At 39.1% G+C, this 24,434-nt stretch overlaps 2 protein-coding genes across 3 annotated transcripts in view; both read left to right on the plus strand.

Annotated features, from left to right (window-relative positions):
• The window catches only part of LOC105674628 (homeotic protein ultrabithorax), a 176,651-nt gene that overhangs the window by 146,485 nt on the left and 5,732 nt on the right, over window positions 1-24,434 (plus strand). The window contains exons 4-5 of one of the 2 annotated variants that reach the window (XM_067354821.1): window positions 18,650-18,716; window positions 19,333-19,451. The gene's annotated coding sequence lies outside the window, so the exon portion shown is untranslated. Of the gene's footprint in view, window positions 1-11,530; window positions 13,017-18,649; window positions 18,717-19,332; window positions 19,452-24,434 lie in introns of those variants that run through there. The other variant, XM_067354823.1, reaches the window with a different exon arrangement.
• Antp (Antennapedia) overlaps window positions 1-24,434 on the plus strand; it is a 98,152-nt gene that overhangs the window by 18,381 nt on the left and 55,337 nt on the right. The gene's annotated exons all lie outside the window — the stretch shown is intronic.

The raw sequence follows: 24,434 nt of genomic DNA on the forward strand, positions 1-24,434 counted from the left end.
TTCTCGTCGACGCTGAGCAAGCAGCTTTCTTATTCCGTGCGGCGTGGGCATATGTTTTATGGAATGCAAATCTTGTCTACCTCGGCTATCTTCTTCTCGTCCCTCGCGCTATCCTTAATACCGTGCCAGCATTTGGAACGATATTTTTCCTTGCTCTGTCATTATTGATGTCTCGGTATCATATTATTTATACGGCGTATTATACGAATTACGAGTGCTAGTAAATTCCACGATAATGACAAGAAATGGACAGGTGAAAACTGCACGACAAAAATCGCACGTAGATTCGAGTGTCCACTTTATGCGAAGCCGTTGATAAATGATGGACGGACAGACGGACAATTTTTATTAAGTATACATGAATTGATTCGCTCAGAATTTATTGCTACGATTTAATATGGGCTGGCAGAAAAATTTATCGATGGGAGTTATGGTTTGCAAATATTGTCTTCACATGTTTCTTATTTTTTATACGTGAAATTTTATAATTTGGATAGCAGCTTTCGCACATCACAATCGACAAGCGGTATTTCTTCGTTTTTATACCGCGTAAAATTAATTAGTTAATTAAGCATCGCGAGATGGCGTCCATCCAATTAAATCCGCTCACCCAGTCTACGAGTACGCAGACGCGACAGCCAAGAGAGCGTCTCGTGTTATACCGAGAACTACCATAGCACGTCTCTCCCTTCTCTTAACTCATTCCGCTTTCCACCCTGTTTCTCGCATTTTTATCTTCTCCCTTTAGCCCCTGTCTCTCTCGTGCGTTATCGCAGCACTCACTCGTCTTTTTTTAACCGACGTTTTTCTTCTCCATCATATGTTGTTATTTTATATAATTCAGAACTTTGACCATTATCAAGAAAAAAATTTTTAAGTCAATGTTTTGTAATATTGTTGACAATTTTATATCAATGCAAGCGAGATCGTTTTAGTTTTATTTAAAATATCTATTATCTTTTCCGAGGAAAAATAGATTTTACTACTGCTTTCGATCTATAGAAATTCAAATCTTAAAAAATAGTTTCCGTTAATTGAAGACTATGTTTAGTAACTAAAATACATTGTTTTTCGATCTTGGCGCGTCACGGAGTCAATGTTACACCGCACATTTCCATTTCTTTCCTCATTCATTTTAATCGGGTAATCCCTTGATTTGTCTGCACGTGTTAGTGTCTGCATTCGATTCACCGGCCAAAGTCGCTGATAAATGCGCGTTAATTATTCCTGTTAAAACGTTTTTACGCGCAAGAAGTGTCACGGCACGCTCGTCACGTCTCTCATATTGACGGGAGAATTATTACTACTCCAGGCACTCGGTATATGCTGCACTTGCCATCGCGATGCTTGTGCCAAATGATGGATCGATCTTAATTACCACTTGAGCACTAGCTCTAGAGAAAAACCATTTCGACAACGAGAAAAATCGCACATATACATCATACCCTGCTTCTATAGCGAATGCAAGAAATGTTTATTGATTGTTGAGGCAGCTTTTTGCTGCCGTGAACATAACAGTTTCGCGAGAGCGCGAATTAGCGAGGAATTTGATATCCGACGATCGGACGGATTGTGCAGCGGTGGCGCGGCGCGAATGAAGCATACGCAGATTTACATGAAGCAGTGTGTAAATTTGAGCGTGAAGAAAACAAAACGCTTGCGTCGGTGGACGAGAGGAGAATGAAGAGCGCACGCGGCGAGAGAGGGTTGACGGCAGGAGGGACGCGCGGGAGCCGGCGAGGGGGGAAGGGGGGAGGGGGCGCGAGGGGCGAGGGGGCGGGAGGGGGAGAGGGCGCGGATCGGTGGAGCGATTTGTCCCGTCTGTTAATTAGTGAAAAAACGGACTATGAATCTCGAGCGATCGTATATTACCGCGAGCGTAATGGATGGGATTACAGCTGCTGTGTTAAATTAAACCGGCCGCCGGCCGCGGGTACGATACAGTACGTTATGTGGATATAGGTGCACACACCGAGCCGTGACACAGGGGGTTCTCTTCCTACGTGTATATGTATTATCCATGTATAGCAAGTACAGTTACCTATGGTGCTTACACTCACTCTCGTCTCATTCTCTCTCTCTCTCTCTCTCTCTCTCTCTCTTTCTCTCTGTCTCTGTTTAGTTCTCTCTTTCCCTCTCTGCGCTGACGCGCGTTGAGTATGAGTGTCCTTCTCTCTACGAAACGTGGTACATTACACATAATCGTGTCCAACAACATGTCGGTCGTGACTCTTTTCGCAGTTTAAACAACGCGGCGGACATAACTGCGAAATGCGAGCTGGACAGGCGTAGCGCGACTTCTGCGAGACATAATTTTACGTTTCAATTAAGTTTCGACTGGACGCTCGAAAGAGAGGGTGGAATAAGATGGGATAAATTTCGCCTAAGTATTATCACGGATTTCACGCACGGGCGCCTTCGTATGTTTATGAGCTGTTTATTGTCTTCCGTCGTCTCTCTTTTCTGACTTTGATTCAAGTGCTTCCGGATAAATCTGATATATGTCCTGTAATTGCAGCATATACGTATCGGCCGTTATTCACTCCGGCGAAGTGAAAGATGTGGATGGAAAATGGCGATAAAACAAGTCGGATGAATGGTCGCGGCAATCTTCCGTGTAATTATTGCGTAATAGGAGGGTTGAATCACTTCTGTTTGGACTACCTTATGATTTACGTAATGCATTGTCAATTAATTAATTAACCTACTTACCGGTAATATGCTTAATTTGATATCAGGAAGACGATTGTTTTTATTTTCGCAGCATATGCAAATAAAGAACAACGGTTCCGATCAGAAGTACGCGACTGCGAACAGATCAGTCTCTTTATCATGATAATACAATTAGAAGATAACGGCGGGTTAGAAACGAACGGACAAATCCTTTTTATCTATACAGAAAAAGCCGAAGTATTTCCTTCTCCTTTCGAGTATGTATGGCTCGTGCACATATAAGTATCTATGTGTCTGCGCACACGTGTGCGAGAAGAAGGGCGCTCGGGAAAGGGAACCTGGGAAAAGAAGAGAGAGCCCATAGAGGCAAGGAGAGATAGATTACTCCGCCATTCTTGCAATTTCCCTGTCGTATCGAGGCTCGTAAATTCCCGGTGAAATATGCGAAGGGGCGCCTGGTGCGGGCAGCACGCTGCTGCTCTGCCCTGCTCTCCACTCACCCACACACTCGTCCACCCTCCGCCACCGCCCTTTACTCCCTCGATAGGGGCTGCTGTAGCAAGGGGTTTGTCTCTGCCGGGGCATGGTCGGCGCTTCAACGTATCGCGGCGGGGTGCGAAATACCCGGAATTAGCCTTATCTGTCCCATCACCTTCGCGGATTCCCTAAGTTTTGCTCCGGCTCGTAAAGAAGCGCAGCATCACCGAGAAAAACATAAAACCGCTGGCTATAAAGCCGACAAATTCGAGAAGAAACTTTTTATTTAACTTTTATCCGACGATCTATTGCTGCAACGTGAATAGCACAACAGACTCCGTGCAACAATTCTAAATATTTCTCAAAGAGAGAGTATATAATATTTAAACTAATAGATAGATATTTTAGATGCAGGTGAGAGTCATTTATTTTTTTAATTTAACGATTTTACACGTCGCACGCATAAATATGAAATATTCTCATCTTTCTTTCCACCAGATACAATTATTTATAAATTATTATTTGCCACAAATATACGTTTCTGGATACAAAATGGATGGATTCGATTTATTTGCACAAACTTAAATAATTTAATTAGGCATTAATTTTATTCTTGAAATGTTTGAATATTCAATTTTATAACTATCTGTTTTAAATTATAGACGTTATTATTTTTTAATGAGTTTAATGAAACTTGTATCGCGCGTTTCTTTTGCACAATAGTTTTATAATTAGTTATAGTATATCGGTATCTAAATGGAATGGAGGAATGTTAACCTAGTAACTTTCAGATATAAGAGGAAGGTGTTTGTCAGATCGAAGATGGAGGGAAAAGTCTGCTGTTGCAGATAAGAGTAGAAAAAGTAGCTGTAGCAACCAAGAGATAGAAATAGTAAAGGCGCTCTTTTATGTCGGGATGAAGAAGAAGAAAGAGGGGAAAGAGAAGTAGAAGAAGTAGAAGAAGTAGTAGAAGACGAAGAGAAGCTTATATCACCGCAGACACCGGGACTGTAATTCGACCCCTATATTTAATTTCAGTACTTTGGGGAGCCTGTGGATGGAATAGGTGGTAGAAACGAGAGGAGGAGGTAGAGGAGGAATCGTCGTTTAATCTAACCGCGCGATTCTATCTCCCTGAAATTTATCATTCGATAAATTGCATCGCCCGCGTAATACATCGAGGACTTCCTAACTGTTGTTCCGTCAATACCTCAGAAGTTCCGTTTATTGTCTGCTATACAATATCTCCTATAAAGACATTACGAGAACATTTTTACGATATAAAACGATGAACAATTTTAATAAATAATTAGAAAGAAAAAAAATTTTTTTTTAAATTTATATTTACATTTTGATAAATATGAAATCTTTCTCAACTTCCGTTTGTAATCTGTTTTATTTGTCATTTCAAGACTGTATCATAACGAAACAATGATTAGTTAAATTTTTTATCGCGAGTTAAAATTGTTTATTACGTTTTTACGAATAAACATTTTACAAAATACGTATTACTACAAATTCAATGCCTCGTATTCTCTCAGTCTCGTTTGAAATAAGTGCGCAAAATGGAACATTAGTGCGACTTGATGTTTTGCATCTTCTGTTGGCTTGAATGTCCGGGAAATACGTAATCGCGCGACACCTTGAAGATCGCACGCTGTTTTGTGAACGGGCAACAGGGTAATTGCTGGTTTATGAATCGTATTCTACCCCTCTTCGCGCCGCTTCTATGGCAGCTACAGTTATTTCCGTGTAATTCTCACACCCTGCTTTGCTCTTAACTTAATGTTGTTTCCCTCACTCCATTAAAAGCCACGCCACTCGGCTCGTTTCACTTCCCACACTGCGGTTGTGGCCTTGCGGTCGCACTTGGTTATACCCTCCTCACTCTTTCGAGTGTACAGACAGTCGCGTTCCATTACCTTCTTGGCCGACCAATTCTTACCTAGTGTTCTTGCGCCGAAAAAAAAAAGATTTCAGAATTAATTGTACTTCTTGCACAAAAACTTATCTCAATTCCGAGTGTCAAAGTTTTTACACGAATATCGTTGATAGATTTTTTATGAAGTTATACAAAATTAAATTTTTATTCTTTGCGTAAAAGTACGTAAAATATATAAAAAAATATTTTATCATTAAATAATTTAAAAATTTATATTTAAAGTTAACAGAAAAGTCAACGTGCGCGTGAGCTGGTTTATCGATTTGTTTGTTATCAGGTGCGCCAGCTAAGATCGGTTATCAATCGCGCTGTGAAACGCACGTTTCAATCACTCGGCACGTTTCACGAATTTCCCAACCTGTCGACGTGAAACGGGGAGGCAATCTGAATTCTCCCAGATCTAGTTTAGAAGTGATGACAGTTATGGATTTCGCCATCGTAGCGCCGTGCCAACCGATGATGTCGTTTGTCATCCCCTCTTCCCTTCCTCACCGCGCGACTCTCCCACGAATGGTTAGTGACAGCAACTCTCAAATATGTATCATGTATGTAAACGTGAATAAGGATGGAAATGATCAAAATATCAACTTCTAACATCTAATACGCAATCTGTAGCTATCTTATGAATACATTTTATGACAAGGTCTAATTATACAATATATCAATTGCACGAAACAGTCTTGCAGCAATATAAATATGAAATCTCAATATAAATTTAGATTTTTTATCGATGATTAATGGTGAAAGATATTTACATTAGTATACATAGTATTTTTTTCCCGTTTTAAATTTGCCGCTTGATTGGTATTGAAACTTTTTTTTTTAAATTTTACCTCTATAAATTACATTAAATATTCTGCCGGCATCTGTTATTTATGTTTTGAATTTTCAGACGATTAAATATTCATTCACGACTCAAACCTTCGAATTAATGTTCTGTGACACTTTTTAAAGAATCCTTTTCATAAACTATTGCATATGTTTGCATCTTTTTGATTAAAAAGGCCTCTACATCACTGTCACTGAAGAAAACAGCGCTAGCATACAAACGGCATTAATTTTCCCAAAGAAATTCGTTGGTCCGTGAAAAAGTCTACGAAAAAAAGAAATTATGCCACACGTCGTTTGTATACTTATGAGCCACGGGGTCGCACCCCAAGGACCATTGTTGCTTAGACTCCATAGCAGAAGGTAGCCACCATGCAACCATAATCCAAAAGGCGGGTTAGTCGAAATACCATCCTATTGGTGAGAGATACAACACTCACAATCAGGCATGTAATGGAGGCTATAAATTTTTATAATCATGTAAAGCTTCTGCGTTTTTGCACATTCCGCATAAAATCTTGAATGTAAAAAATTAATCAATGCATTCTAAAAAGTAGAGAATACTAATTAGATTAGCAGAGATCTAATTAGCAATAGACACTTACGAATAGCTCCGAATACAAGCACCAGAAAAAATCCAAGAGATGCCGCTCATAAATAAATGCAGGAATGTCGCACATCAAGTTTCATGCATTGCATTGCAGCGCGAAGTGCAGCTATGCCAGGGAAATGTAGACAAGAATTTACGATTGCGCGCGTACGGTCGTCGTTTCACAGTTTAAACGTAAACTCTGTTCAAAAGTTGCAATTTCCTGAACAAGGGATAATCGCTTGAATAAACGAGGCGCGTTTTGCCGTTTAAGAAAAAAGATTTATTCATACGCGTGTTTATTTTATTCATTATTGTGCTTGTAATAATTAACACGCGAATTATATAAATATAGACAATAGGCAAGAAATTTTTACCGACATAAGAGCCCACGAAAATCATTCGCAAGCGTTGCGTTGAAGCTCCTAAACATTTTTTATCGCGATAAGTGTAAAAACAGATAACGCGTATCTATATAAGATGCAACACGCGCTTAATTAAGACTTATCGTTTAAACTCCGTAATTAGATGGGGGTGATAATAAAACGAGCGAGAGATAGGCATGCACCTATCAATGACACGTTGAAGTAGGAAGCTCCCCAAAATCCGCTCTTCACAAGCCCCACCTCACCGACTCCTTTGCCCTAGCCCGTCCCCCTTTTACCCCCGTCACAAAATCCTGTCGTACCGCAGGCAGGGTAGAGCTGATCCCTAGGAACGCTCGGTCCACCATAGTAAATCAGGCAGTCGCAGGCGGTCCTTCTGATCTATCCGGAGCGAAGGTGCTGCGAGACGCATCAAACTTAGCCCGTCCCACTCTCTCCATCTTGAAAGTAGTGAAATAACTCCTCTAAGTAACTCTATCTAGCCTGTAGAATCGCTTATGGCTCATAAACGCCTCGTAACTTAGCGCGGTGGCACGCGCCCCTCGAGAAATACTGCCGCGCAGTTTCCGTCCACGGTGCTCCAGTGGAGACGACTTCGTCTTCAAGTAGCGCGAAAGTGAATTATTCTGATTGACGACAGCGGCTGCGGGCGATCTCGTCGTTTTTTAACTAATTATACATCACCATGGAGGACTTCCTTGTCAGTTGGAAAAACTGCAGGTAATTTAGCAACGTTTATCTTGATTCTTTTTGTAAATTGTTACTGCGACGAATAATGTTACGGCGTTAATAATGTGAACTATTAAGCTCATCAGTATTTCGCGAATGAATCGGGCTTTTTAAACAGCATAAACAGAGATTTGCGAGAGCGTATGTGAGCCGTGTGAATAAACATTTGCAACCTAAAAATATTGATAAACAGTATTGTCAATAACAAGTCGAAGCTCTGTACCGAGTAATGATATCGGTAAACAGTTACGAAAGCAAGCAATCAATATTAAAAAATCGATATACCGTTTTGTAAAACCAGTTGCAAGTCAGCTATCACCGCGTGCAAATTCAAATCGTCTAAAAATAAATATGCGGCTTAGCTGCACGATGCTATGACATAAACGAGAAATATCGATTTCCTAACGACTGAATAGCGGAATCGTAACTTCAGAAATCCCGATAACGGGAGTTGTGAGTTCCAAAACATAATTTACAAAGTCAATTTACAACGGATTAATTAAAAACATTGATAATACCCCGACTTTAATTAATCACGCTCGGAGCGCGCGGCGGCAACGAACGACACCGAAATTAATTAAAATTAATGAAGCATAAACGGAAGTAGCGATAACATGACGAATCGGCGGCCCCGTCGGCGTTAGCGTCGCGTCGTGGCGCGCGCATACACGCGGAACGTTATCCAAAACTAAATCTCTCGCTATTGACAAAACACTATAGCGTCTCTCTCGTCTGGCGCAGGCCGACGCGTGCTAAACAAACGTCCAATTTTCGGGCGGCGCTGCCGTTGGCTGCAATTTAAACTAAAACGAAAATGCATTATTCCCCGGCAGAGCGGCGCGATGCTGCGCCCGCAACCCGGGTTAAATCGACGAAAATAGTGAAACGCTGCGCGAAGCGGTGCGTCCACATTTACGCATACCGACGCGAGATCGCGGATGTACACGTAGAGACGATACGCGTCCTGAGTTTACATCGTTGATGTATGTTCTCGGCGGCGATCGATCTCTCTCACACGAACTGCTAATTGTGCGGCGTCATAACTCTCCGCGTGTGTCTCATCCCCTGTCTGTGCCTCCCCCGCTTGCGCCCCGTCGCCTCCATCGCGCGCGCCAGCTCACTCATCTCCACCCTGTACAAGCGCGTTAGAAATACGCGTTTGTGCGCGCTCGCCGGCAGTGACGAACGAGTATGTACTATCGCGTGCAGAGTTTACCGGGAGATGTTTCCAAGTTTTTTATCGGAAATCTTTGACGAGCGGTTCTTAATTTTAAATTTATGCAGACTTTAATGTCCCGATTATTCATATTTAAATTCTATAATAATTATAAATTTTTTTATTTATTTTAATAAAATTTATAATTATTATTTGTACAATAAAATTTATGATTTGTTAGATTACAAATTAGCAATTAGCTTCGTTGTTTATCTCTATTCTAAATATAAATTGTAGATGATTAAAGAAGTATTGCTTTCACATTACGATTAGATGCGATTATTGTAACTATTTAATAGCTTTTGTATTTAAAAGATCATGACACGTATCTTGAACACGGCGCTTCAGACAATATTAAACGAGGAAGAAATGTATCATTCACTCTGTACGATCGAGTTGATTACCTTGTTCGCGTGTGAAGAGAGCAGCGATGATAAAGGGTGTGTGAAAGCACATGGGTATATTATAGCGACGTTGTTTACGATGGTCCGCCAGTCTTTCGGACCATTGCCGATTAGCGGCCAGCCCATTTCACTTCATCATGTACGAGCCAGCAGCGGGATCCGTTGCACGGCACGAACGGATGTTCCGTGAATTGCGATTGTTTAATCGTTCGACTATTTATCGTATTCTCAGATTCGCCCGTTGATAAATGTTCACGTAGAAAATTAATGCGCGGCTTTATCTCTGTTTAAATTGATGTCTTCCTATATTAGAAGGTAAAACTGCATGATTTTTATTATATAAATCTTTTCTCTGTTATACATTATAATGTGTAAATTCGAATCGTCGTTTTTATTTCCACCTTATAACCGCTGGTTAAGAGCGGCGAGTGAAGCTAGACGGTGCGCCTTAAAAAGCGGTATAGAGAGAATTGCTGTAGTAGTGCTAATGTCACCCCAGCGTTGAGATAAGAAGCTCAGACAACCTCCCATTCCCTTCTGCTTTTCTTCCACCCCACGCTGAGGCACATGGTGTGAGTTATGAGGCCGATTTTTATTATTCGCGCACCTCCACCACCTCCTCCTTCTCCGTCTTACAGCCACCCAGCTCGCTTTTTCCTATCTGCGAGTGCTCATAGGCGCCGGCTGCGCAACCGGCGGAAACTTTCTCGGCGACAAGGAAGGGGTGGGACCGAGCATCACAACGAAGTTGCGTTATAAGAAAGACGCGCGAAAAATCGAAAGAAAAATGCAACTTCTTTTTGCAGCCAGCAAGTCATAAAGCGACAGATATACGTTCGTAAGAGGAAAAGTATGATGGGGTGGAAAATTTATTTTGAAAATATATTTTGTGTGAGAAAGTAATATAATCTTTAAAATGTTAATTACATTTCCGGAATATATTTATATATAACATTTTTAATTAAATTTCTTTTGTTGAGAATAATTTGATTACTTAAAACGAATTGTTATCTTACACAATTTTTGCAGTTTAATTTAAGCGTATTTAGCACATGAGCTTGATGCTTACATATTTATTTCTATGAAACATTCTTTTGCATATAAAATGTTTGATGTAATTTAACGATAAATTATTAGATTACATCTGTGTAGATATATACGTTGCCAATGGAAGCTTTCGGAGTAGCCTGTAGACATTTCAGTTTCTTTCATGTAGATTCATTTCATGCGCGCCATCATTAGCAAGGATTGATCATAAGACGAGATATTTCTTGATTGCTTCATAAGAATTACAATGTGCGCCAAAACTTATGCATATATAAAGAATGAGAATTTATCGTAAATAGGTAGTAGCAATTATACGTGGAGAAACTGTAAATGGCGATTGCTTGATAAAGTAAATTGTTTAGCATATAATAGAGGAAATTTCTTTAACATTTTTTACAATATTCAATTAAATAATAGTTATATTTTTCTTAGTTCTGATCACCACAAACATGTGATATAAGATATGATTATTCAAGAAATATGCTCGTTTCAGTTTAATAGTTATTTTAAAATTTTTCGGAAAGTTAGATTTTTGTGGCATCATGCTTTTAACTCGCGAATATTCTTGCATGATGTAACGCTACGCAGTGCAGTAAATTTTCTCGTATATCGCCAGTAGAGTTGCAAAGAGCATCGACGGAGGGACTGGCGGAGTGGATTCGTGCGTTTTCGTAGCCCGACGGACCACATTCTTCCTGGTAACTTTAGGCATTGTTCCTTCTGGATCTCCCTCTAGTCCTGTCCCTTCTTTGGCCCCTCTTGCTCCCATCGTCATCGTACCGCCTGGCGTCCGCCTAACCGGACCGCTTATAACAAGCTGGACGTTGGAGTACCTTTTTACCTCGACGCCCTTTTTTTCTTTCTTCTTTGTCCTTTTTTTTCGTCCGGTATCTCCGGTACAGACAAAAACGTCACCCGCGGATTTATAGCGCCCGCAGATGACCGACTGTTGTCCATGTCCACTTATGACTGTGTACTTGCTCGACCTTGAAAAAAACCAATGGTGACGGAACGGTTCTTTCGAGATTAATTTAAACGGGATTAATTACAATAAATTTACAGCATTCTATATTTGTTAAATAATAAAAGCAATTAGAATAAAAGTAAATTTTTCAGTCCAGCAATACTCCATATTAAATAGGATATAATTAGACCATTTCCTCTGCCCTTTTTCTTTGGCATCTTTTACTTCTTACACATTTGTACAATAAAAAAGCGGACAAATTTATGGTTTTACAGGTCGGGTTGCGGTTACTACTCAAAAAGAGGCCAAAACTAACTGAAAGAAGTTCTTTTCAGTATTTTTCAGACATGTGGAAACTTTTCATCCTATATAGTTTTGGGTTTATAACCATGTAATAAAATCTGAACTGACATTCTGCTATTTTCCACTTTTATGCGTTTTAGGGTCTTCAAAAAAATTTATTATATTCTCCTGCTGTGCTTAGAAAAACAATTTGTTGAACATCTGTAGAAAGTTTCAATTTTTTATGTTAAATTATTGCGGTTGAAAATCAATGTTCATAAAAAATACTAAACAAGGAATAAAAGAAATTACTTTTAAATTTATTAGAGAATATATTACTATAATTTTTTTATATATATTTATATAAATAACTTTGAAAAATATAAGTATCTTTGAAAAATTGGAAAAAACTTGGGAAAATCGAGAAAGAAAATACAGAGTATACTTTTTCTTTTATGACAAATTCAAACGTTTATTTGGCAGAACAGTACAATTTTCTAACGTGTGTGGAAGTATGTTTGTGATACAAGTTTCTGTAATAGTCGCTCAAGCGTGCACACGGTACTTACAATTAGTCGCAAAAGTTCGTGTTCCGCCTAATAATGGATTTGCTCACGAAGAACAAATTAGCGGAACGATATATCTTCCTGGCGCCCCTTGCGAATGCGTGTGTTCTTACACGTAAACGATTGCCCGATATTTAATCCGCGTGCATACACGCCATGGGGGATGTGCCTACTCGTGATTTCCATGTAAACGAGAAAAAAGTACATCGTGCATTTCAATTACGCTCGAGTATATCAGTACATATGCATTCCGCGAAATATCTTATCTATAGCAAATATGTAGAGTTTGTTAACCCTGCAACTTTTAATTGATTTTTCTCTCTCGCTCTCTTTTAATTTTTTAGAATACAATTAATTATTTGGACAAAAAATAAAATATAATCTCAAAATGTGATATTCAACATAAAATATTATCATTGCTTTACAATTTTCAAGCTCCGTATTTCCTTTTCGTACAAATAATGCTGTCAATAGATATGGCCTATGATTTGACAGAACCAATATTTCAGTTGCAAAAAATATTTCTTACCACAAATAGAAACGCATGAAACTGTTTTTATAAATCAGAAAAATCTTTTAAATCTATAATTTGACATGACTAAGTACTGGCGCGTCACTTGATCGCAGATAATCAGATCAACGATAACGACGCGAAAATTACAACGCGCGCAAAAGAGCGGAAGCGAGACAAACGGCATACGGTAGAAAGGAACGTGAGCAACGTACACGCGCCCGCGGATTAAAGAGTTATTTGATTCTCGGAGGCGGCCATAATTCTCTCGGGCTATTCCCGTCCCGCGCGCGCGCTCACTCGCTCGCTCGCTCGCCCACCGGAATATTTTAACATCAGGGGTGGGTGGCAGCCCGGCTGATTCTGTGCCTGGATGAGTTTAGGTTGGGACACGAGACACATGTACCAACGCACACATGCACGCGGAATAGAATGTAGGAGGGTTGGGGGGTGAGAGTTGCGGGTCCGCAACTCCACGCAGCTGACAGCTGTTTCCTCGGTGGGCCGACCGGGCCGGTGGGGAGGATTCAGCCTAGTCGCGCCCCTTCTATAATGGCTCCCTTTTCTTCCTTCCCCTACCTGCAACAGCATGGCTGGCGCGACCATCTCTTTCTCTTTCTCTCAACTGAATCCAGTTACGTCACATCGACTCTGTCGTCGCTCCTTCTCTACGCCTCTGATGACGTCAACTCCGTGACGTAGTAGAAGCGTGGCGTCATCGTCGATAGAGCAGTCGTCGATAGAACATCGTCGACCACTAGAGACGCGCGCTACTCGTGACACGAAACCATTACTCCGATGTGATTTGCATGTTGAACATAGGAGATGAATTAGTAGCCTTGATGTATCAATAAGAATTCTGTGCTAGGCGATGATTAAAATAGATGGATGATACGCGCGGTGTGAAACAACTCCTAGTAAGATATAACTTCATCCGCGGGAGGAATTTGTTGGAGCAATTATGCGAATTTAAAATAATTATTTCATTAAATTTTTTTTCTTAATGTATTTTTGAATAGTAGCGAAAATGATGAGAATATCAAATGTTTAAATTCTAATTAACTTAGGCGATTAATAACGGCGATTGTAATTAGTAATAGATATTGTTACGCAAAAAGTTGTCGCGAATTGTTTGGGATGTTCGATAAAAATTAGCTTCGCAGCCTTGCCCATCGTCAAGGTCGGTCGTATGTGTGTCGATGTCCTTCGTAACCGATTGAGAACGGAAAGGGAAAGGATCGTGGAACGGGATAGAATGACGACTCAGATAACACACTGAATACTTTCACCACGCGAACGGTGGCAGAATCGTCAACGATAGGCAGCAATCGTAAAACAAGCGTTTTACGAGGCTCGACCGCAGAAGGGGAAACGCCGCTATAGCGTCAGACGTTGAGTGGGGCTCTCACGGTTTACGAGCGCATAACAGACGCGTTTACGGCCGCGATCACATAGCCCCGTGCATACCTACGGCTATATAACCGGGTCCCATAACCCAGTACGGAGTAAACAAATCGTAAAGCTCGGTTTCGGATTTACTGACCTGCCGCAATACACGGAAAGCGATACGGAGAGCCAGCCAGCCAGCCGGCAGTGATAACCAGCCACTTCCCCTCTTCGGTTCTCTGGCTGAGTAAGAGGGGAACTGTCATGCTGATGGCATGCGATCGAGATATCGCAACAAGCATGCGCGCAAAAGGGTTACGAGCCCGTAATTGTGACAAATGAAGTAGATAATAGCTCGAGATAAACTGTATTAGGACATTGACTGAAAAGACGGATTTGGTTCGCGCGCCAACTTGCGCCTTTGATACTTTCTATTAACGCTTTTGTGATAACGTGTACAAAGACATTTTACAAGCGATATTGTAATCATATTATCTTCTGCGTCATCTTATGTGTTGCTTGCTGGCACAAGACACTCTTCCATATTATATATTTAAAAATATTCTTAAAAAGTAGAGCTTATATATATAACAAATAAATCTTGCATATATATAATAAAACTATATAAATTAGATTACTTCTATCAATTTTACGCAACGAATATGTTCTTTTGATCAATGGACTATAATATGCGCGCGCATACGTACAGTCGGCATATATATGCCTTCATCTTTTCGGGTCCAAAACGCACCAGATCCAAATATTTATGCATTTGGCAAATTTAAAACTATGTTTTATTAATTGATTTAATAGTTTAATTTTATAATTACATTTTTGTGTTATTTTGTGCAATTATATAATCAGTATTCTTTATCTTTTAACATATATTTAATCTTTTATATATACTTGTGTATTTCATATACATCTATAGCTTTCAATTTGTCAAACATAACTCTAAATACTTTTATACGCACAAAGTAAAAATATACGAACTATTCAACCCAAAAATTTATAACTTTGCGTAATGCCAATAGTTTGATTATTGTCTACGTTTGTCGTGAAATTTCTGTGGAGATAAAATAACAAAAGTTTTTATATTAAATTGCTGTGCATTTAAAAAAAGGAAAATCGTATTACACATTAAAATGCCATTCGTTGTTGCTATTTAACAGCATATATATTTTATCGCAACTTTATTAATGAAGAAACTTTATCATAAAGAATTTTTTTAGTGAAAAAAATACAAATATTTGCAATGTTGCAATGTTGTATTGTACTAAAAGAAATTTCAACTTCGTGAAGCGGAAACACGGCCGAAGCTTTTGCGTACCCGTACAGAGCCGCGGAGGTGATTTATTCGAGTTAATTCCAATTCCATTGGAGCCGCGGGGGCAGTCAGGGGGGGAGGGAGGAGCAGAGAGGAGGCAGCCTGTGGGGTGGAGGGTGGATATTCTTATGCAATTTGCCAGAAAGGTTCAAGAACCCGGGAGATCCCGCAATTTATCTTGCCTTATGTTACGCCGAGCCAAGGCAACGGAAGATAGATAGCGTCACTGCTTCCAACCCCCTCCTGCGCCCCGCACCGCACCACCACGGGTCAACCACCCAAACCCCGTACAGACCCCTGCGACCCTTCCCCCAGCCAATGAGGGACGACCGCGGTGGCCATCTTGGATGGAGAGTTATTGAACGAAAAAGATGAGTAAGAAACTTGTTATGGGGGTGCGTTCTCCGCGCCGTTGGGACTTGGACGAAAGAAGGCGGAGGAAGGGGGCAGACGGAGCTTGGAAGCTGCAGAGGGGTAGCTACAAGGGATTGTTGGCGCTATATTGATCAATTGCTTTACCGTGCTTCGCGCTACTTTCGTGATATAAAGTACAATACCCTTGGAGGCGCGCGCGATACCCGCTGCGAGGTTGAGTGCGACTAATTATATGACGATTATGCTTTTAGAAAATCACAATGTCTGATTTCTCGTTGTTATTGTTGCAGCTATATTCTACGGAAAATAAATAACAATATTAATTGTTGCGTTTAAAATATTACAATTGTTTTCGATATGTTTTTATTAGATCGTTTTTTTTCTACTACGTTTATTGCGTCTTCTATTGTGTTATTAATTTTAAACACGCGAATCTTTTACAAATAAAATTACGTGGTTGTTCGTTGTGTAAATATGCTGTTGAACGCGTAGTTTCCTTTCATTCAGTACTTTTTATCGGTGCGCGAGATCATGAGAACAATACACACGTCAATGGGCGTGTGGAAGGAGCCTCGGGGTATGGGTGGTCCGATGGTTGCATTTCACGAATGCTTCTCGCGTTCTCAGTTTATGGGCACGTGCGCGTGAGGTGTCGCGTAACTAAATTTCACCTTGAGGCTTCAACAAATCGCCTAAGCTGATCGGCTAACCGGGAGGTAGTTGCATTACTCCACGCATGCACGGCGACCAGTCGTGAACGATTTGACAATGCAGCAATTAAGCTGATAAGTTGTGACATGCATTGATAAATAACGTGTGCACACTCAACGTGTAAAAACATTAATATTTATAAACAGCATAAACTATTTAAGAATTTCACAAATCTTAATCAGATATTTAGCGCCATAATTTTCATACATTATACATGGAAATGTATAACTGTATGTATAAAAGATTCCGTTTTAATTAATCTATGCAAATAGTCGTTTATCAAAATTATGGTTTATCCAATTAAAATTATAATTTATCTAAAAAAAATTTTACTCTAAGCGATTGCAAATAGAAATTTTTATTTTTCTTGAAAATATTAAAATCAACTTTGCTTTTTTTTTTTAATAAAAAGTGATATCTTTTTATGTATATTTGATAGTAACTTTTAAAAATCATTCAACAACTTTCAATTCAAAGTCTGAAGATTATCAAGCAAGCAAAATTATAATAAGCAATAACATTTCCATGTTTTTTCACGCATAAACAAATGGGTAAATTTATGAAATTAATAAAATATATATATTTTTCTCTAACATTTATCGATCAATTTCGTTTAGAGTACTTTATGTATCATCTATCTGCTAATGAATATATTAATTATGTTTTTTGTCATGATTGATTTTTTAAAATTACATTGCAGTTATTTATACTGTGTATTCTTGTTTGCCGACTTATCGGCGCTCCAATCAGACCAGATTTTTTTCTATCAATGTTCACTCTTCCGTTGTAGGATGGCGTTGTTGGCGCCCAAACGCGCAGTACGCCATCTCTGGATTTATCCTTAAAACTCCTTACGGAAAGCCACGTGTGTCCTGTGCACCAGGCGGCGTGGCGCGTTCTCGTCAATGTCCAAGAGGGGGTTTTCACCTTCCTGTGTGAGTAGTTAGGATAGTGGGGATATGTACCTATGCCGTGCCCGCAACGGCGCAGAATCCCATCGATCATTCGTGCCGTTTCCCCGTGTTTCACGCCGCCGTGTATTGCGCGACGGCGTAGAGAGAGGAGTCGGCCACCGATGCTCCCGCCGACCCCCTGCGCGGCCACCATTTCGCCTCTGACACGTCCACCCATCCACCCCACCCAGCGCAAATTCCCCCTTCCTGTACGACGTGCTGAGTCCGTGACGGTTCGGCGGGCAATGCCGGCCGACCATCACGAGGCCTTACCTTCTCTATTATATTTATGTGGTGGCTTGCGGCCGGGAAGGTTTATGTGGTGTCTCCACTCTGTCTCGTGCCGCTCCTTTTTTCTTCTCCACCCTCCCACTCTGTCTCTTCTACATACATCTTCCTCCTAAAATTACTCTGCGAATCGCGTCGTCCGCGTTACGTCACAAACTTCTACCACTGCCCATAATTATCGATAAAATCGCATCAAATGTTACAATTTAAACGCACATCGTTATTTAAATTAGTGAACGTGTCTAAAATCTGAACAAAATTGAGATTTTTATGGTGTTTAATTGTGCGTGTTACTCCGCGGGCATTTGGAAACAGCAAAGTGTTCAGTGGATGACACCACGTGTCGGATGAGACCGATAAGTGTTCGCGCGGATGCTGAGTATCAGCCAATGAGAATGTAAAGATGCTGGACCGTGCTCCGGATACCGACGTCATCAATGCGCTACAAACGTGACCTTATCGCGCGCGCATTTGCTTGGACACGGTTCGATTCGGGCGGTAAATGACTTCCACGATTTCTTGATTATTCTACCCCATTAAATCTCAACTCTGATCCTTTTTCCTTCATTTTTGATTTTTTTTGTTATCATAATTTCCACGTTATTTTTCAGTCATAGTAATAAATATTTAATTACGATCCTTAATGTGTAGCAATATGCCTAAATTTAGGATATATTTTGTCACAGAAAGCAGTTGAACTGAATGTTCAGCCAGATTTTACACACATGAACGTTTATTTTATTATGATATTTGTCATATAATTATATATCCTTTATATCTTCTACTTTGATTAAGAAAAAACATTTCTATCATATTTAATTCCAGCAACAAAAATAGTAGACTATGAATTATACGCGTAAAAGACATGGGATATATAGAAATACATAAAATTAAGTAGCACATTGCGCAATTAGCAAGATATATGTATGTATATGTATACAGATATGTGTATGTAGGCAATCCATAACATAACGGCATGTAATTTATTGTTTCAGGTAAGTGACATTGCAACGCCTCAAGCCTTGCGGAGCATACCCGTGTATCTTCCTTGTTTGGTATAATGTAAGCAGCTTATTTATATAACATTGTTTTAAACCTTAATGGCTTGAGCGAATGAAACAATGAAGATATAACATAGTGACCCTACGCTTTATTATATAACTTCCTCCCTTTTTAGTACATTTTTATGTTGCGTAAATTCTATTGTGCAGTAAATACAATGAATGAAAGATATTCCAAAAAGATAGAATTTGCTTCGTACTGTAGCACATTAAAGCCATAATTGAAATAATATTTATAGAACGAAAATAGCACTTTTATCGAGGAAAGTCTAACAATGCAATTAGGAATATAAGCGCTAAACGGAAAATATATTAAAGGACGCAAAAAAATACAAAAGCTATAAAATAACGTCATTGTATGTCGTTCACATATGTTATTGTATTAATTTTTAATCAAACCGCTCTATTAAAAATACACTTTTGTCACTAAAACTTTCATTTAATCGACAAATGATCGAGGGTGGAATAATTGCAATAAAATATAGTAGATGTCGATATAAAAATAATTATATATTTAATTTTGATTATTTTTTTATATAATAATTTTGCTTGATATTATTTTAATTATTTGATTTTTAGTTTTTGAGTGACCAAGTAATTTTTTTTACTACGTGTAGACATGGAAAACGAATGACTCAATCAACTTCTCGGTTTTTGACTTTTGACGATACAATCAGACGGAAAGAATACAATGGGGACAAAACCAGACGGGAAAATTCCGGCGAAAAAGTGGCAGGTATTTATAACTATTATGTCCTCATTGACACAATATTCGTTTCTCCTGTCAACGAGGTCGTTTACTAGCGGAAAACGTGATAAATGAATTGTATATTCGATACTCTATTGAATTCTACATCCTTAGAGGGGCAACCATACTGGCCTATTTCAATAGACTGACCTAATTTAAATGAACCCGTGAAGGCTAGTCACTAAACAGTGGTTTTACAAAGTCGCAGTTATAATCGTCGATCATTATTGAATGAATAATATCATTAAAATGATATTATTTCAGATTTTATTATTAGTTAGGCATTCTAATTATACAATATTATTATTGAATTGTAGAAATAAAAAATATTGAAAGCGCATTGCTCACTAATGCTGTTATTCTGCAATTACAATTAGGCGCGTTTCATTGGGCGATAGGTTTTTATTGGTGCACAAGTTAGGCTAAAGAAAAATTGATGCACACGTTTGCATTTAGATTGAAATTTATTCAAAGGGGATTTTTTACAAGATTACGGATTACAGAACAAGATTACTTCTGCTTTTATAAATTTAATAACATACGATGATATCTTACACATAAAGAGGAGCATACAAGGAAGTAGAAATTTATAAGCCTCCGCATAAATATATTAAGAACATGTGCATTTATATCATGACAGATTATCTTAATATGCACTTCACAACACGCAAATTCAAAATAGTCTCATCATAAAGGTGTAAATGAATCTAAATGAGCCATATTTAGTACACTGCAAGAAAATAAAGAATAAGAAGAAAGTAATAAGTTAAAAATGAACGAGAAAGGACGGAAAAGTAAAGTGGGAAATAAGAAAAAGATAACAAGTGAGTAAGAAAAAGTGAGATGGTTAGAAAAGAGCCTATAAAAGTTGCACTGAGAAGTCCTCGTCAACAACGGAACCAGGATAGGCCCACACACCCGGCGGCCCACAAACACGCAGCGAGATTAAATGCTTCATTAATATGATTAAAGTAAAAAGCTGTTTGAGTAATGAGCAACAGTGAATCATCTGCTAGTCGAGTCCACCGAACCGATGCATTACTCCGCAAGTTTTAAAGCTGATATTTTTATATTTTATTCGCGAAATTTTTGCAGCCTACATTAAAAGAGGAAATGAGAAAAATATGGAATCGTCTTCCATATATATTTTTGATTGTCGGATAGGTAATTGAAATTAACTTTAGATTGTCATTGATACATATCTGGATTTTATCACATTTGCTATACAGTCTATACAGCATTTTTTTTTATCAACGTTTGTGACTTGCAATATTTGCAATTGGCAGTATCGATAGAATGTCATCGTTTTACCATGCAAATGTTCTCGTTGCAATATACACTTTTCTTCCTTTGCTAAATGTTACATTCGAATATTCTGTTGATATGTCGCACGCGTATAAAATAAATAGAAATATAAAAAAGATAAAATCCGTAATAAAATAGTAAGTGAATTTTTTTAGTATACCAAAATTAGTATAAAACTTATTATCGATACAGAGAAAAATAATAATGCATTACGCGAACACTCAATATAAAAACATTATTTTAATTGCTCAAATATGCGCACCACACGTCGACAATTTGCGACAATAACAGTTGCAATCTATCGCTCAAAAGCGTCGCACGTCGTCGCGACGTATCACTTCGTTTACACGGTACACGTCACGTCGTTGGTGTTTGGCGACATGCAAGGTGCCCGTGGCTTGACGCAAAGTGCAAGCAGATGCGATCGGCGATTATGCACTTACAGCGTTACCGTATATAAACGGTGCCCGTATAAGCCGCGGTAGATATGCATACACCGCGGGTACATATAATGCGGTCCAAGACCACGAGGGCAATGCATCTTCCACGTGACATCGGAGCCTACACTAATCGCGCGACAATCTTCACCGCGGTGAGAAGAGAGGAACAAGGAAGACAAGAAGAAGAAAATCGCATGTATCGCTGCCCTCGGTGCGCCTCGCAAAGGAAGAAAGGTGGAGAAGGACAGTATCGCAAACAAGGAAAGTGTGAAGAGGGATGCAGACGCGAAAAGATAAGAATAAGAAGATTGAGAACGGAGAAGTGGGCTGTGTGGTGTCTTGCGAGCCTGTCTCCAGCGAGAAAAAGAAAAAGGACCGAATAGATAATAGTGAAAGAACACGGAAGCATCAAGTATAACAAATGTAGGAAAAAAAAGAAGAATGAAACGTCTATGTGTTTGTAGCAAAAAAAATCTAAATGTAGAGATACGAGAATGGAAAAAAAGCATTGAAATACCACGATGATAAATTATTTCCGTAAAGGATATTGCATTAAGAGGAAATAAGGTATTTTTCTCTATCAAGTTTTATATACGGATCATATCGTGTAATATCTTCGATCTCTTCGGGTTTAAATCGACTAGTAATTGATTCATCTACAAGATTGCCACTTCGCTGGGATTATTAATCATCGGACATTACTATTCAATGAACCATTTCATTATCCGGATGCGATAATGTCTAATTTCTTTAAAGATTATAATGAGACCTTGACAATATCCGCAAATTGCAGTGCCGCCTTTTACCGTGAAGCGAATGCATAATTTTTTAATTTTGAAGGGCCAGGCCGGGTGTCAAGAGTCTAACTCATATGACGGCCATATTAACGGCGATAAGAAATTGCGAAAACCGGCAGTTGCAATGGCGTTCTCTGTCGCATGAAACACCGCGATACGCATCTATCGAACGAAACTAAACTGCTATGTCGACCGCACACAGCAAGCAAACCTGTAATTTATTCCTCGGCGGCCGCGCACCACCCGACTCCAATATAATCATTATAATTATTGTCTCCCCTTCAAATGAGGCTCGATAATAATCGTTAGTATTTGTTACACGAGTCTACCACATTCGCAGAACCTAGGGATGATTTCTTCGAATTGCGTCGAGTCACTTTTCTCGTACTATAGTCGTCGGCAACTTGGAATTGCTCAAATTTCTGCACCCTCCTAGATATTTGTCTGTGATACGTAATAGTCTGCATGCGATTATTTTCTATATGTATATTAATAGATTCACCAAACACGAAACAGTTTAATTTTCTGCAAATATCTTAAATATTAAAATTAATATATGATGCAAGTAATAATGTGCATCAGCGTACTGATAATCTTAATAAAACTTATTATTTTTTTAATTTTTATAATATTTATATAAAACAATTTTAATGCAATCTAAATTGAGGTTTACTTTCTTCTAAGCAATGCAAAGCATATAATTTGATTTTGTTTTCGACAATTGAAAAAAATCTTTCGAGTATTTGGAGAAATATGAAGGCAACGATGTATCATGAAATCCCGATCAGACGGACTCTTGATCGCGCCTCGTTAATAATCTGCATGTCCAGACACTCGCGTTGCATTCGTTTATCCATTGTTGCAGACGCGGCATTATAAATTGCGGCGATCCGTTTACCGTGTTAATTTGTCCGCTTTTCAATTAGCGGCCGAACGAGTTCGGCGGCAGCGAATAAATTGAGTGCCGGCGACGGCGGTCGCGGGGCCGTTCGTGACTTTCTAAATCCGCCACGTATGTCGACCCCTGCCGGTTGAATTGTCGACGCTGCGCCACTGATCGTGTTTTAAATTACGGCTTACGGATGAAACGAAATACTATAGCACTACTTTCTTCCGAACACCATATCATTACGAGATTCTCGGAATTAATTTTTTTGGAATCCTCCAAATTTTTTTTTCTTATGGTTTAATATTTTCACAATTGAAATAAAAGTTCGTTCGCTCTTTGACGACCACTTCGTAAATAACTTGGCACATATATCTACAACCCCGAAAAAGCTCGAATAGAATACTTTTCAAATCCAAGTTGGAAACTGTATTCCAAATTGCCAGTTTCTCATGTTTGATGGAGTTTGCCGTATGAACAAACGCATCACTAATTCCGAGGGGGATGTATATAACCCGATGTAATATTCCGTCATTCAAAAAGCAGTGCCGTGCTGAAGGCGAAGGTAACTTCGTGCCGGCCACCTGCAGGTAACCTGGGAGCGTCACGACGCCGCCGTCGCGACGAGTTACGACCACAAATCACGCGATTTGTAATTGCTACTATCAACTACACGATTTCACGTGGCGGTTTCTACCCGCACATGTGGATGGAAATCCATAAACATCGATTGTTCTGGCTTCGCAAAACTTAATATCGAATACTATGATAAAAAGTTTAATGTAATTTGTTTCTATAAAGTCATGAACAATTTCTAGGTCCGAAAATTGCGATCAAAATCCCGATACGTAATAGAGGAATGAATTTTGTTTATAACATAAACTTCAAAGTTCGCAAAGCTAACAATTGCAGAGATTGTTAATATTGTTAATAAATAATTTTTAATCCTGCATTATGGAAGTATACGTAGATTGCAAATAATGAAATATAACATGATATAGCATGATTTCGCAGATAAGCACGCGAAATAGTATTGAACTCAATTTGAATAGCATTTGAATTAATTATCTATTAAGCCGATTATGAATCGGTTGCGAATCGAGTGATCGTAGCTATTACATATGTATATCAATTTAGATACTAAACTGATAATCTCGTACGTATTACCTGCAGAATTATCGCTATATACATTTATCAATATATCGAAAGCTCACGGAATATGAAAAACAAAACACACATTCCTAATATCATTCCTTCCCTCCGATATGAAGAAATAGAAATCGCTGATTACGACGTATCTCGGGACCTTCGTTACTTTACGATGATTATACACATGGGCGTTTCTAGTCCACATCACCATGTAGTATATCACGTACCGTGACAGAACGCGTTACCATTGTAACACGCTTGTTCCTGCGGCGATACATTACGTTACGTCCACGTCCCAGGTATTACTTCGGCTTCCCTTCTCAACACGGCTATATGGTGGCTTCGTACATGTAAGTCAGCTATGTTTGATTCGTTCGTCGACCGTCATGGTGGG

Source organism: Linepithema humile, chromosome 5 (genome assembly GCF_040581485.1).
Source record: "Linepithema humile isolate Giens D197 chromosome 5, Lhum_UNIL_v1.0, whole genome shotgun sequence".
Taxonomy (NCBI): Eukaryota; Metazoa; Arthropoda; class Insecta; order Hymenoptera; family Formicidae; genus Linepithema; species Linepithema humile.